The sequence below is a fragment of the Gymnodraco acuticeps genome, unplaced genomic scaffold, assembly GCF_902827175.1.
Source record: "Gymnodraco acuticeps unplaced genomic scaffold, fGymAcu1.1, whole genome shotgun sequence".
In the NCBI taxonomy this organism is placed as follows: domain Eukaryota; kingdom Metazoa; phylum Chordata; class Actinopteri; order Perciformes; family Bathydraconidae; genus Gymnodraco; species Gymnodraco acuticeps.
In genome coordinates, this window is record NW_022990518.1 from 63,023 (window position 1) to 76,646 (window position 13,624).

The following is a 13,624-nucleotide window of genomic DNA, read 5'->3' on the forward strand; positions in this document are numbered from 1 at the left end:
ATTAAAGCACTCCTAAATTCGTATATTGTAAATGGTGCATCCAGATTAGATGCCACTTCAGAGTTAATAGAAGGGATATCTAAGGAACTAAAAAAGTGTTCGTACTGTGTTTCGTTGTCTGGGCACTCAGAGGAGTATAATGACGCATAAAAATCCATGAACTGACCGTTAATGGATTGAGGGTTAATGGTTGGTCCAATATCTGTGTTAATTTGGGCGATGTGCAATGATGAGGAGGATTGCCTAATCTGGTGAGCAAGCAACCTACTTGGTTTATCTCCAAATTCATAATAATTATGGCGTGTTTTTAACAGGGACTGAGCTGTTTCGTTGGAGGTCAGAATGTCATATTCCGCCTTTTTTGTGAGTAAGTCTTTGAAAAGATCAGCATCAGGTGTGTCTACACACTTTGGCTGCAGCTCTGCTATATCCTTGGAGAGAGTGGCCTTGTTTTCCATAGCAATCTTTCTCTGATAAGCAGAGTAAGATATTATTTCTCCTCTTAAGTAAGCTTTACATGACTCCCATATGGCTGCTGCAGATATATCTGGATTGACATTGGTAGATATGAAAAGATCAATACGACTGTTAATTGTGTTAATAAAGTTGGTGTCAGAAAGTAGCAATGAATTAAAGCGCCAGGGAGAGCGGGAAAGCGATCTGCCTGGGAAGGAGACATCCATGACGACGGTTGCATGATCTGAAATTACAATGAGACTGTAGGAACACGACATGACAGAGGAGAGGAGTTTACTATCAATGAGAAAGAAATCTATTCGTGAGAATGTTCCATGAACAGGAGAGAAGAATGAGAACTGCTTGGTGCAAGGATTAAAAAGCGCCAGGCATCTGAGACGGCATATTGTTCCATGAACAGCTGGATTACTTTAGATGATTTAGATGAAGCATAAGGCCTGTTGGATGAGTGATCAAGCGAGGAATCAAGACAGCAGTTGAAGTCACCACCAAGGATAAGCTGATGAGAGTTTAGGTCAGGGAGAGAGAAAAAAAAGTTCTTAAAAAAGTTCTCATTATCCCAATTTGGGACATACACATTTGCCAACACCAGGTTATTAGCCCCAATTCTACCTGTAACAATTATAAAGCGTCCATTAGGGTCTGAAATGACAGTGGACATTGAGAAGGGAATTGATTTATGAATTAGAATTGCAGCCCCGCGTGCCTTGCTTGAGCACATGTAGGACTTACTCCCACCTCTGGGTATTTGTCACCAGGACATTAGGAATGTTATGCTCACCCCTCCATTTAAAAGAAAAGCCTTTCAATAGAAACACATTTTTTTTATTCAGCAGTTCAAGACTGTGAAAAAGGGCAGCCACGCAATGCCATGCCATGCACTACACATTGTACACATTATGAATTGCAGATGTTCCTGTTTGGTTGTGGATAAAAGGAGGATAATGCCATGGCAGTTTTACATGGCCATTGCTATGTGATCTTCAGAGAATCCTGCCTACACAGAAGGGGGTCATGTGAAGTGGAAAATGATATAGAGAAAACGATTAGCGCTGAGCCGAGGCCAAAACCCTGAGTAAAATGTAGGCTTATCAGTCACGTGAGGTGCAGGACAAAATGGACAAAATGTGGCCCTGGGAACATGTTCCAGACAGCAATTACATGTCCTTTCAAAAATAATTGGCTCAACAAATTAGTAGAATATGAATGTGAATTCCTGTCTCCGCCTAAAGAAAACCCATTACTTATAGTGAAGACCAACCTTGAATGATGGGTTAGTAGCCTAAAAGCTTTAGAAATCCAAAGTATAACATATAATAAATACCCTGTATCAAGATTGAGGCAAAACAAGTGACATTTGACCTTTTTAGAGAGGTTTATGAAAATAAAGTCCAGGCAGAATAAGCTTTGGGCACATTTGGTTCCATCAGTGCCATTTGACCTTTTTCAGGTACCAGACTATAACAATCATTGTATTACATTGAATCACCACTATAGGTTTAAAAATATATATATATATATATTATTATTTGTATTAAATATATATATTTTTTAAATATTTGTGTGTGTGTGAGTGTAAGTGTAGGTGTGTGTGTGTGTGTGTGTGTATGTGTAAGTGTAGCTGTGTGGGTATGTGTAGGTGTGTAAGTGTAGCTGTGTAAGTGTAGCTGTGTGTGTACGTAACTGTACCAACGCACTATACAATAAAACTACATTGTAGGTCATTGCGTGTAGGTGTACTTGCACAATAAAAAAAACGGAAACATAGGTAACATTTGACTCCAACTGGGGCAGATTTATTTCAAACATTTTACCAACACACTATAGGCATGTAAAAACAAACATTTTACCAACGTACTATACAATAAAATCACACTAGGTATATAAAAACAACAAGTATATATATTTTTAAATAAACACTCGCAAAACGTTATACCTACCTGAACATTATACCTACCTGAATGTTCCAGTATTTAGGTCGTGCCACTCCCGGGGGAGGGACCTGGCACTTCCTGCAGTATAGGTGTCTTCACCCTTTTGAGTCCAGCATCTAGGCACCTCCTGCAGTTCTTCCTGACCTTGGTGGCATCTTCCCCATAATACTCGGGCATGCATGTGAGTGGTGGAGGAGGAGGGGGTGGTGGAGGGCCTTCAGCAAACTCCATCAATTCTGCAGCAAGCTGCTCCCTGAAAGTCTTCTGGGTGTGTGGCTTTGTCCTGCTGGGGTCACTCCTCATCTAATGTGGAAAAACAAAGAGATTCGATTAATTCCCTGGCTTATACTTATAGGATAATATTGGACTATAAATGAATAATATTACACCAAATAAATAAGTAAACACATGTATATTCATTCACTGGCCATTCATTTAGAAAATGTAACTCCAAAAAGACAAGTAACACTATTTAGCATTTTGGCTAATCATTCCTGTTGGCTAAGCTAACACTGTGATGCAGTTCCACCAAACACAAAAGTAATATATAAAAAGGATAATATTGGACTATAAATGAATAATATTACACCAAATAAATAAGTAAACACATGTATATATTCATTCACTGGCCATTCATTTAGAAAATGTAACTCCAAAAAGACAAGTAACACTATTTAGCATTTTGCCTAATCATTCCTGTAGCTTCTTAGCTAAGCTAGCACTGTGACGCAGTTCCACCAAACACATAAGTAATATATAAAAACAGAGAGATTACATACCTTTCCCGTGGTGGAAGTTCAACATCCGAGTCACTACTGTCCGGATCCAGGTCTGGCTGGAGGAGATCTTCATCATCCGACGAAGAGTCATCTGGTATGATCATAGCCCCGCTATCGTCAGATAGCATCTCTAGCACCTGCTCGGTGGTGAAGCTCTCCCTTCTGGCTGCATAATGCGTAATGGAGCCGGAGCGGGCGTAGTTTATACTACGCAGGATCATATCTTTGGAACCCATTGGTCGATTTGGGTGATTGACACCTTTTCTGAACCGTTAGAGCCAATAGAATCGAGTGACAGTTAGTAAGTCCCGCTAAACACTTACGTCAAGTAGAGAGAGGTTTGCGTAAACAGCACGTGAGACAGCATAAACTCGGGACTGCGAAACTTTATACCTACTCTGCTGCCATGAATGTAATGATAGATTATCAGGAACAATTCTAAAGTGACTAAGAGACATTGGATTAACCTTAAGCAGTGTTTTTATTCCCTTGAACAAGAGCTTTGATCACAAAACAGCAACGGTAAGACATAATTATTGTTATGGTTTTGAAAACTGTTGTTTTTTTTCTTCTCTGTTCTGGCTGCTAGCTCAGTGAGTTTGTGTCCTACAGTGATGATACTTATAACAAAATAATCTGTGGAGTATCAGCTTTCAGATGATATGTAGTTTATTCAGAAAATATTAAGTTTTAAAGATCGTTTTTGCTAGTTAGCACCGGAAGTAGCATCTGCCCGTTTTAGCTAAGGGCTAATGCTAACGCTTCTTGTGAGACTTGTGTTTTGTTTCGGTAAAAATGGTTCGTCTCGTCAGTTAGCTGAGATTCTTCTCGTTAATCTGGTATAACACATTAATAGGTTTTTAAATATTAAGATGCCCTGAGACACAGTGTCGTGAAAAAAACAAACAGGGTCCCCTTCGGGCTTAACAGTTAACCAAGTTTTTGTATTCCTTTTTTGGCAAAGGATTGGAGCTGTTTGGGAATTTCTAATGAGGTTATGTTTTTCCAACACAAAAAGGAGTTGACAACAGACGTCCAAACAAAAGTTATATTATGAGAAACAAAATAAATCTGAATACATTACAGTTACAATAAAAATCGAATGTAAATAATTGAAGGCAAGAGAACAAGGCCCTACCACAGGTCCTTAACCAAGTTTACAAAAAAGTGAGGTTTCATTTTTCACTGGTGATAATTGTCCGTCTCGATCTGTTGAGCCCTGGGAGTGGTGCCTTTAAGTGCCACTGCATGACTAATGGAGCAAAGTTACTCATCCATCAAAGCATGTGAGCGGGCGTCTGCGGGCCATCATACAGCCACTGTACTGTAGCATGGGAAACAGAACCCTGGTGTCACTTCACTGTAAAGCTATGCTAATTAGCCCAGCAATAAAAACATTCTGGCTAATTAACAAAGAAAAGGCATATAAAAGGAAGGAATGTCAAACAGAAGAAGCGGGGGATTTTGGGGGGGGGGGGGGGGGGGGGGGGGAGTCGAAGTGCGGCTCACAAAGGGAAGGAATGTAGGAGACCAAACACCATCTGAGGGTGTGCTGAGCGTGCTGCTGTCTGTGGGGGTTTATTTGTGTGTGTGTGTGTGTGTGTGTGTGTGTGTGTGTGTGTGTGTGTGTGTGTGTGTGTGTGTGTGTGTGTGTGTGTGTGTGTGTGTGTGTGTGTGTGTGTGTGTGTGTGTGTGTGTGTGTGTGTGTCAAGGTTGGTGTACAAGGCTGAGGTCATAACATCTGAGAATACAGCCCTTCAACATGGGTCATTTAGAAGGCCTTTAAAAAAGTACATTTCTGGATGTGACAATGAGGTGCATCTTCAATTTATTTATTGTCAGGGCTGTTTTTTTTCTTTTATATTATCACCACATACACAGTTAGAAAGGTTATGTTTGGTGGTTATATGTTTCTGCTCTTGAACCCAACTGCAAGAACCCAAACAGGGAAAAAACCAGCTTCAACAATAAGAAGCAGTAAAATGGACTTAATAGTACGAACAGGAAGAACTGGATTCCTACATCTGTTTTTTGTGCCCTAAGTATTTATGAGAGCAGGACAGAGAAACTTCCAGCATGTTCTGGCTTAAAGTCTTTGTAAGTGTTTGGCAGGGTATAAAATAAACAGGATCTATAAAGACCACGCCCACTCAGGTGACAACAGATCACAGGTGTGTCTTTTCCGAGAACTATTAGACACATCACCTCAGCAATCAAAACAGTTTGTTTTTTTAATATGAAGGGATCACACAGTTTACAAAAAACAAAAAACAAGTCTGATACACTCATACGTCTTTTAAATGTATTTGCCATCTTTGAAGGCACAACCCTGATCCACAGCTACAGATTAAGACATCTTAAAGATAAACAAAATTACAAGAACAAGAGAAATATATATTACAACATACTGTAGGCCCTTTTTATATCAGGCTCGCATTTTTTTATTACTTAACGGGATTTATTTTTGTCTTTTATAAAATGTTTGGTAACACTTTATTTTGATAGTCCATATTTAACACTCTATAAGTCATCAGTTGACATTTAGTAGCATGTCAACAGCGTATTAACCAATATTCAACCTTACTATCTGTATATTGTGTCAACATCTTCAAAATTGACAATCAACTACTCAAAATCAATCTGTCAGTTGAAAGTCAACAGGGCCATGTTGACTATCTGTTGATAATCTGTTGAGTCAAGATGTCAACTAAAGATTACATTAAGCATTAGTTGGTGATCAACAGATAAGCAACTTTAGAGTTTAGTTGACTATCTGTTGATCGTCAACTAATCTAGAGTTGACTATCTGTATACTTTTAGTAGGCATTCTCCACTAAGCGTTTGTAGGCATGTGTTAGGACTATCCAATTAAAGTGAAAAACAGTTGAGAACAGTAGAAAGTCTATAACCTATCAACAGAACACATACATGCATCCACTAATTATATGCAACAGACATGGGAATACAGCGAAATGTTTTGCACAACTGATCACAAACTTTATTTATTCATTATGTATGTAATATTTGAGTTAGAAACACCTGTTCCTGTTTTATTTGACTAATATATAAGATAAATACAGAAGCCTAATGCATTCACTTGAGAACAAAAGGTTTTTCACAAGAACTCACAATCTACAGATAGTAAGGTTGAATATCGGTTAATAACCTGTTGCAAAAAACACGTTGACAGTCAACAGACACTTTTTGTAAAATCTATAGATCAACACTTGAGATGGACCTTATATTCTACTGGCAGTTAGTTAAATGCATGTTACTTGTCTGTTGAAACAGTGTTGTTGAATGTCAACTGATGACTTGTAGAGTGTTAACTATGGACTATCAAAATAAAGTGTTACCAAATGTTTTTGTATTTTCTTGTATGCCATTTTGTGAACTAGACAATCATACCGACCTGAATGAGGGAAAATATATCTAAAGATATATATATATATATATCATGAATGGATAACCCCAATATGAATGACAAATTCGGTAAAAATAAGTAATTGAATACATTTTTATATATAGGGAAAAAAAATCCGGAAAAGTATGAAATAAAATAAAATATACAAATTGATGCATTTAATTGTATTAATTAGTTTATATATAATTCATCAAATGTTTACCTCTCTTCTTGAAATGTTTACACCCGGCATATATTTTTATTTTGCTTATGTAAAAGAAAAACATTTTGCAAATGTTGCAAATATTTCCTTTATTTTTTAAATGTTTCCCTTCTCTTCATCCGTTTCTTTACACATAATATATATTATTAAAAAATATATATATACACAATATTGGAGCTGGTGTTTAAGTGATTATTTTAGCTAACAGGGAGACATTCTCTGATGAGCTGTGAACACACACACACACACACACACCTGTGATCACTTGCCCTGATTGCTCGGCCTGCAGGTGTGGTCTTTAAAAGGCGCTGTGTGTTTCCTGCTCTGTAAAGCAGCCAGTGTGTTGGTGGTTTTCCTTTGAGCTCGCTTGTAAACCTACATGTGCCTGCTTTTAGATTTATATACTCAGAAAAACAGGGTAATGTCGAGCACACTGTAGGATCCTTCAAAGTTTTAAACTGGGGAACATTGCAAGTGAAGTTTGAACATGTTTCCTGATGTATTGTGGGGAGGAAACATGTCATTTAACCAGAACGAAAGGCTCCAGCTGTTACAGCACCTCCCCCCCCCCTCTTTTATTGGTGACTTTTACCAGTATTCTCCAGCCCAGGGGGATCTTTTAAGGTGTTAAAGGGCTCCTAATGTTTTTCTTTATAATGGTGAAAATAAATGAAGTAAAAATCCAAGCAAACGTTAGTGGTAATGAGGCAGTTCTCTGAACAAACAACTGTTGAAAATGGAGCCGAGGCTGCAGTGATGTAACTGCCTGTTCAAAAGCAGCAGCACCTGTGATCAAGATTCATTATGTCTTAGTAGATATTAAAGGTCCACATTAAGTGCAAAACCTTAATTATATGCCAATTAGTTCGCAACAGATCGGACAACTGTAGTGTTTTATTTTTTGGAAAGTTGCCCTAGCTATCCACTGCAAAATAACCTTTAATATCAGCTTATGTTTTAGAGTCCTAGCATAATGAGGCATAAAGCTGTACTAGAGATTTAAAAATGATACCATACATGTCATTATGCTGTCAGGATGAAAATAAATAAAGAAGAATATTATGAATAAAGAATTAAGCATATAAGGAAGGCTTAAGAGTCACAACTAGGGCCGGGACTTTAACGCGTTAATTAAGATTAATTAATTACACAAAAATTAACGCGTTAAAAAAATTAACGCATTTTAATCGCACTTATTTTTGGCACCGCGGAACGTTTCTCACTGGATGAGTTTCAGGCGTACCGATTATACTGGAGCACCAACTAACGTTCATGACTTCAGACAACAACAAACCACAGTGAACAACAGTGGGAAATGTTGTTTGAAAAAACGGACGGATGGAAGCGTCGATAAGAGCACGGTTGTGTGCAAATTATGCAAAAAGGAATTCGCATATCACCGCAGCACATCAAGCCTCAAGTATCACCTCAATGCAAAACATATAGCAGCTAGCGTGGAAGCTAGCGTGGACGTTAGCCTCTTTTATCGCGTTCACACCAAAAAGAGCCGGTACTAAAATTAGTTCATGAGAACCTTTTTACCCCCACGAAAGTCCCTGCTAGAGAGCAGAGAGCTGCTAGAGAGCAGGGACTTTCGTACGGCTCTCTTGTGAGAAAAGAGCTATATTTCTGATTGGCTGGGCGGATTGCAAACCACGCCCCGTAAAACTCCCAAAAAGTTTTGTGAAGCTGCCATTTTTAATGGATTAATTTCGATTAATTAATTACAAAGCCTCTAATTAATTAGATTAATTTTTTTAATCGAGTCCCGGCCCTAGTCACAACATTCTACTTTTTGAAGACCTCCGTCAACATTTCTGCCCCTTTTACTGTAGCAATCCTTTTGAGTCCGTGCATACATTATTATTATCCTTGTGTGAATGAATATAATCCCATCCTGTGTTTTGCGCGTGTTGCTGTTGCTGCTAAGGCACTTGAATTCCCCACAAGGCTCAATAAAGACTTCTTATTTAATCTTAGAAAATAAATATCAACTTTTACATTTTTCTTAAAGCAAATACACATTACCCGCCACTGAAAAAAGACCCCAAAAGATGAGTTGTCCTCTCTAGGTAATGTTTGACAAAAAAACATTTGCTCCAAATTTTTAGGAAATATTTGAGCCTTTTATTTTCAACATTCAATATTTGTGACACGTCTTTTCCTACAAAACCCACTCTTAATAGTCAAGAAAAATAGTTCATAGCAGTTTTGTAACAGTGTGTGTGTTTCGGTGTGTGCATTTTACCATTTTAACACATTGGCTAAAATGTGCATTAGTTTCGAACGACATGATACCAAATCCTAGATCTTACAGACATTAGATGAAAGAGAGGAGACAGTAAATAATCTCAAATGATACATATTTAACAACTTTAATGTGAGTTGACAATCTGTTCATACAGTGATTAATCCAAATACACTCACCTAAAGTTCAGTAGCATTTTCAGACCAGTCTTTCAGGTTTTTATCTGAGAGGTTTGCCCTTTCTCTGTTCCCTTTGACATTAACATTAATGCATTATTTACTGAATGCATCGCTGCAGAGTTTGAGCCCGGAAGGCTTAGCAAAAGAATGTACAAACAAAATAACATGTGACCTCCTGATGTTCATAAGAAATAAGTCAACAGTTCAATAAAGACTTTATATAGCTCATGCTTACACAACATTTAAAACATTGACACTACTGTACTCAAAACCATAAAGCAATGTGTGAAAAATCGAAAATGGTGTCATTTACAAAGTCCACAAAGACTGCACACTATCAGAACAAAGACCTTACAGTGTTAGTTAGCATTTACATTATTCTCAGATTAAATAATCGTTTTTTTTCTTCTGCAGAGCATGTGTTTTTATATCTCTAAATTATAAAGATCACACTTCAAATGTGTCCACAAAATAATAACCGCTCAAGCCATTTATTGGTCACTTAATAATAACGATAACCACTTAAAACCTCCTTAAGGCTGACAGGTCAAACTTGTTGAGATAAAAAAGTAAATGGGCTTCATTCATTCCGAAAGAACGAGATCGCGGATACAAGCGGCCGAGATGGGTTTTCTCCGCAGGGTGGCTGGTGTCTCCCTTAGGGATAAGGTGAGAAGTTCGGTCATCAGGGAGGGACTCGGAGTTGAGCCGCTCCTCCTTCGCGTCAAAAGGAGCCAGTTGAGGTGGTTCGGGCACCTAGTTAGGATGCCACCTGGGCGCCTCCCTAGGGAGGTGTTCCAGGCACGTCCAGCTGGGAAGAGACCAAGGGGTAGACCTAGGACCAGGTGGAGGGATTATATCTCTTCGCTGGCCTGGGAGCGCCTTGGGATCCCCCAGTCAGAGCTGGTTGATGTCGCCAGGAAAAAGAAAGTTTGGGGCTCCATGCTGGAACTGCTACCCCCGCGACCCGACCACGGATAAGCGGGAGAAGATGGATGGATGGATGGCTTCATTCGTATAGCGCTTTTCTAGTCTTCGCTGATTTGCCCTTGTACAACTAAGCTTTTCACATTTACACACACATTCATACACTGATGGAAGAGGCCATACAAGGCTCATCAGAAGCAACACACATTCAGATGCACTCGCACACCGTTGGCTTCACCATTGAGAGTTCAGTATCTTGCAAAAGAACACTTTGACATGATTTAACGCAGGGCAAACTTCTAACCCATGGCTTAAAAATAAATATGTTACTTGCTACTTGGTTGTAGATGTCGTCTCTCAACACAAACTCCAGTCTTGCATTTCAAGTGCTGGTTGGACTTTAAAAAATGCCCAGACCTTTGTGCTGTGTCTCGAATCGTTACTGTACATAATGCCAATACAAAGCATGGCAAAAAATGCAATGCACTATTGGCGCGTTTCCACTGCAGCGGGTAGCTCGCTTTAAGCGTGCCGAGCCGTGCGGGGCCCGTGTTTGGTTGCGTTTCCACTTGGCCTAGTTTTGGCCCGGGGCTACTTTTTCACCTTTTTTCTGGCCCGACTAAATCGTGGTTCTAGGGCCAGGAACAACCAGGCTGAGTCGGGCTGAGTATGCTAAACTAGAGAGAGAGAGAGAATCGCTGGCAAGGGGGCTACAACAAGATGAACATATTTGACCGTGATTTAATTGTAACACACGTTTCAAAATGATGCCGAAGTAACAACATACTGATACCGGTTAGTAAAAATCATGAATTAATGCTTTGACAAGTCTGCAGACAGACGGCAGGCGAAAAACCCTTTTAAAATGCGTGTTTTCGAAATGTAGCTTGGCTAAGCTAACGTTATATATGCTCCGACCGTCCACACTCACAACAACGGCCTATACAGACATAAATAAACCAGCGACTGTATTCGCCATGACACAGGCAGTCTGTGGTTTTTACTTGTTTAACTTTTGTCAAGTTTCTGAACAGATATGAGGAGCTGTGAGCATAGCCAGGGGAAGTCATTTTGCTCAGGGGGTGCTGCCAAAAGTGGGGCGGGGGGCGCTTAAAAAAAGAAAAGAAAAAGACGGTGCCGGGCCGGGCCCGGCTGTCAGCGATACGAGCCGCATCAATTGTTTGTTAAAGGGGAGACACCGCAGGCGTCGTTTTTCAAGTACTGGTCAATTTTGATTCCATAACATGTTTTCTTTCAGGCTTTTGGAAGGAAAACGTACAAAATACACATTTAAGTGTTCATTTTACTATAGTTTGTCGATTTGCGTCTGTATATTTATCCTAAATTCACAAAAAGTTAGCATTCTAACGTAACATAAAGTACCGCGACCGCTGTGTGCACCATGTCAACAGAGGTATCGCTGGAAAGCTCCGTCTCTCCTGCACAATCTCATCAGATCCAAATATGGTCATTTCCTTTGTATCAGCAACCAATCGTGAAAGCACAAAGGGGTCTTAAACCAAGAAACGAAATCTCATTGGCTGGTGTCAATTTCTGACAACGTGATTCGTTCAGATGCGTCACGTGGTGTGCTAAAACACTTCCTGGTTAGCTTTCCGCTAGAAATGTAAATCTCAAAATGGCAAAAGAACGGCGAAAAAAACGTTCACAGAGAAGACAACAAGTGTCACTTGCACGAAGTAAGGTTATACAAAAAACAAATGACCCCGAACATGAAATACCTTCACGGAGTGCGTCGAGGCGCAAGCTGTCATCCAAAGAACAGAGGGTTTAGCTAGCGCCTCACTGCAATCTTTAAAGGTCGTTTTCTCAAAATGAGTTTTTTCTCCTACTCTGAGTCCGACATTTCCACTTCAGTTGCACGTACATACACCAAACCTTGCAGTTATATGCCTATCAATATTATGAAGGCTTTTACATAAGGGTTTGTTCATATGTCATTCATAGCCTGAATTATATAAGATTGTATACCTAGAAACATGGCGAAAATTGATATTTTAGGGCTGTTGACAGTATTTTCTGATTTATGGAGTGATACAAAGAGATATCCAATATCCCTTCTGTAAAAGCCTTAGATACTAATATGACTACAAAATGAAACGAGAATTTTGAACCTGGCTTTATCCAAAATTCAGATTTCGGTTCCTGAAATGTGTTAAAATATGCGCAAATTTAATGAAATAATGGGTGTTTGCATAATCAGAAAACTTGTAATACAAGAAACAATTGCCTCATTGTAGGTAATTAACTGGAGAAATTTCTAGCTGATATCTTTAAGTTAAAAAGAATTACCTATTCACCTGGGGTGTCTCGCCTTAACTGTTAGGCTTAATAAACCATGATAGACCTACATCACTTAGCAACAGCTGCACATGCCCACATGCTAACTATGGGTCTTACAAACCTACATAACATTACAAATAGTCAGAAAATATTATTTACAATATTAATAAAACTATGAATTCAATTTTAACTGATTGACAAGGCAAAACACTGCACAGCGGCAGCAGCATTAAAGGAAAAATATCGTCTTACCTTGTGTTGGGGCTTCACAAAACTCCAAATGTAACCTGGGGTGGCAGTGGCACTAATGAAGACCCTCATTAGAGCAGATACATCCACATTGTCCAAAATGTTTCTATGGACATGCATCAAAGTCAGATGTGTCAGTCTCTTCTGTGTCATATTACTCTAGTTGTAGAGGTGGTGGGCTGAGGAGTCCACTCTTTTTATTGGGTTGTTTGTTGGAGAAAACAATCCAAAATCCTTTTTTGCGCCATTCTAGAACGTTGTCACTCTGCAGTGTGTGTGTCGCGTCAATTACGTCACTCTCCCACGACCCCACGACCTAGATTACTCAGATTTGATTTATTTGGAAAATAAATCCAAGCCACCTGACTGATACAAATATATACTATGACTATTATATGCTACTGTATACAGCTTTAAAAAAAGTAAAATCATAACTATTTTATGTAGTTTAATCATTTGTATTTAGGTGGTCACTCAGTTTTTCAAATGTACACCACTCGCCAACAGGGGGTGCTGCAGCACCCCTACTTCCCGCGGCTATGGCTGTGAGCTCTGAGTGCTAAGAGCTAACGGCTGTGTTGCGACTAGCCACGATTGCAGAAGCCACCCTTAATTAATTAATTAATTAATTGGGTTGTCTATGAAGGTGCATTCACATGACAGGCGGCAACACGGCTCTGTGCTGACGTTGTGTTTCTTTGGAGAGAGCTACCCTCGTCGTAGCACACTGCAGGAAATGTACAGTTCAAATGATTTCGACTTTGATCTTGTTTACCACTGATCTATCGGCGCACATCCAATCAGATGAAATTTGAATTAAGCTGCGGAAGCTAGCAAGGGAGGTAACCAACGAAGCACAACTTTACTAGCTGTTTTCACAGCAAGCCTCTCCGCCAAACTT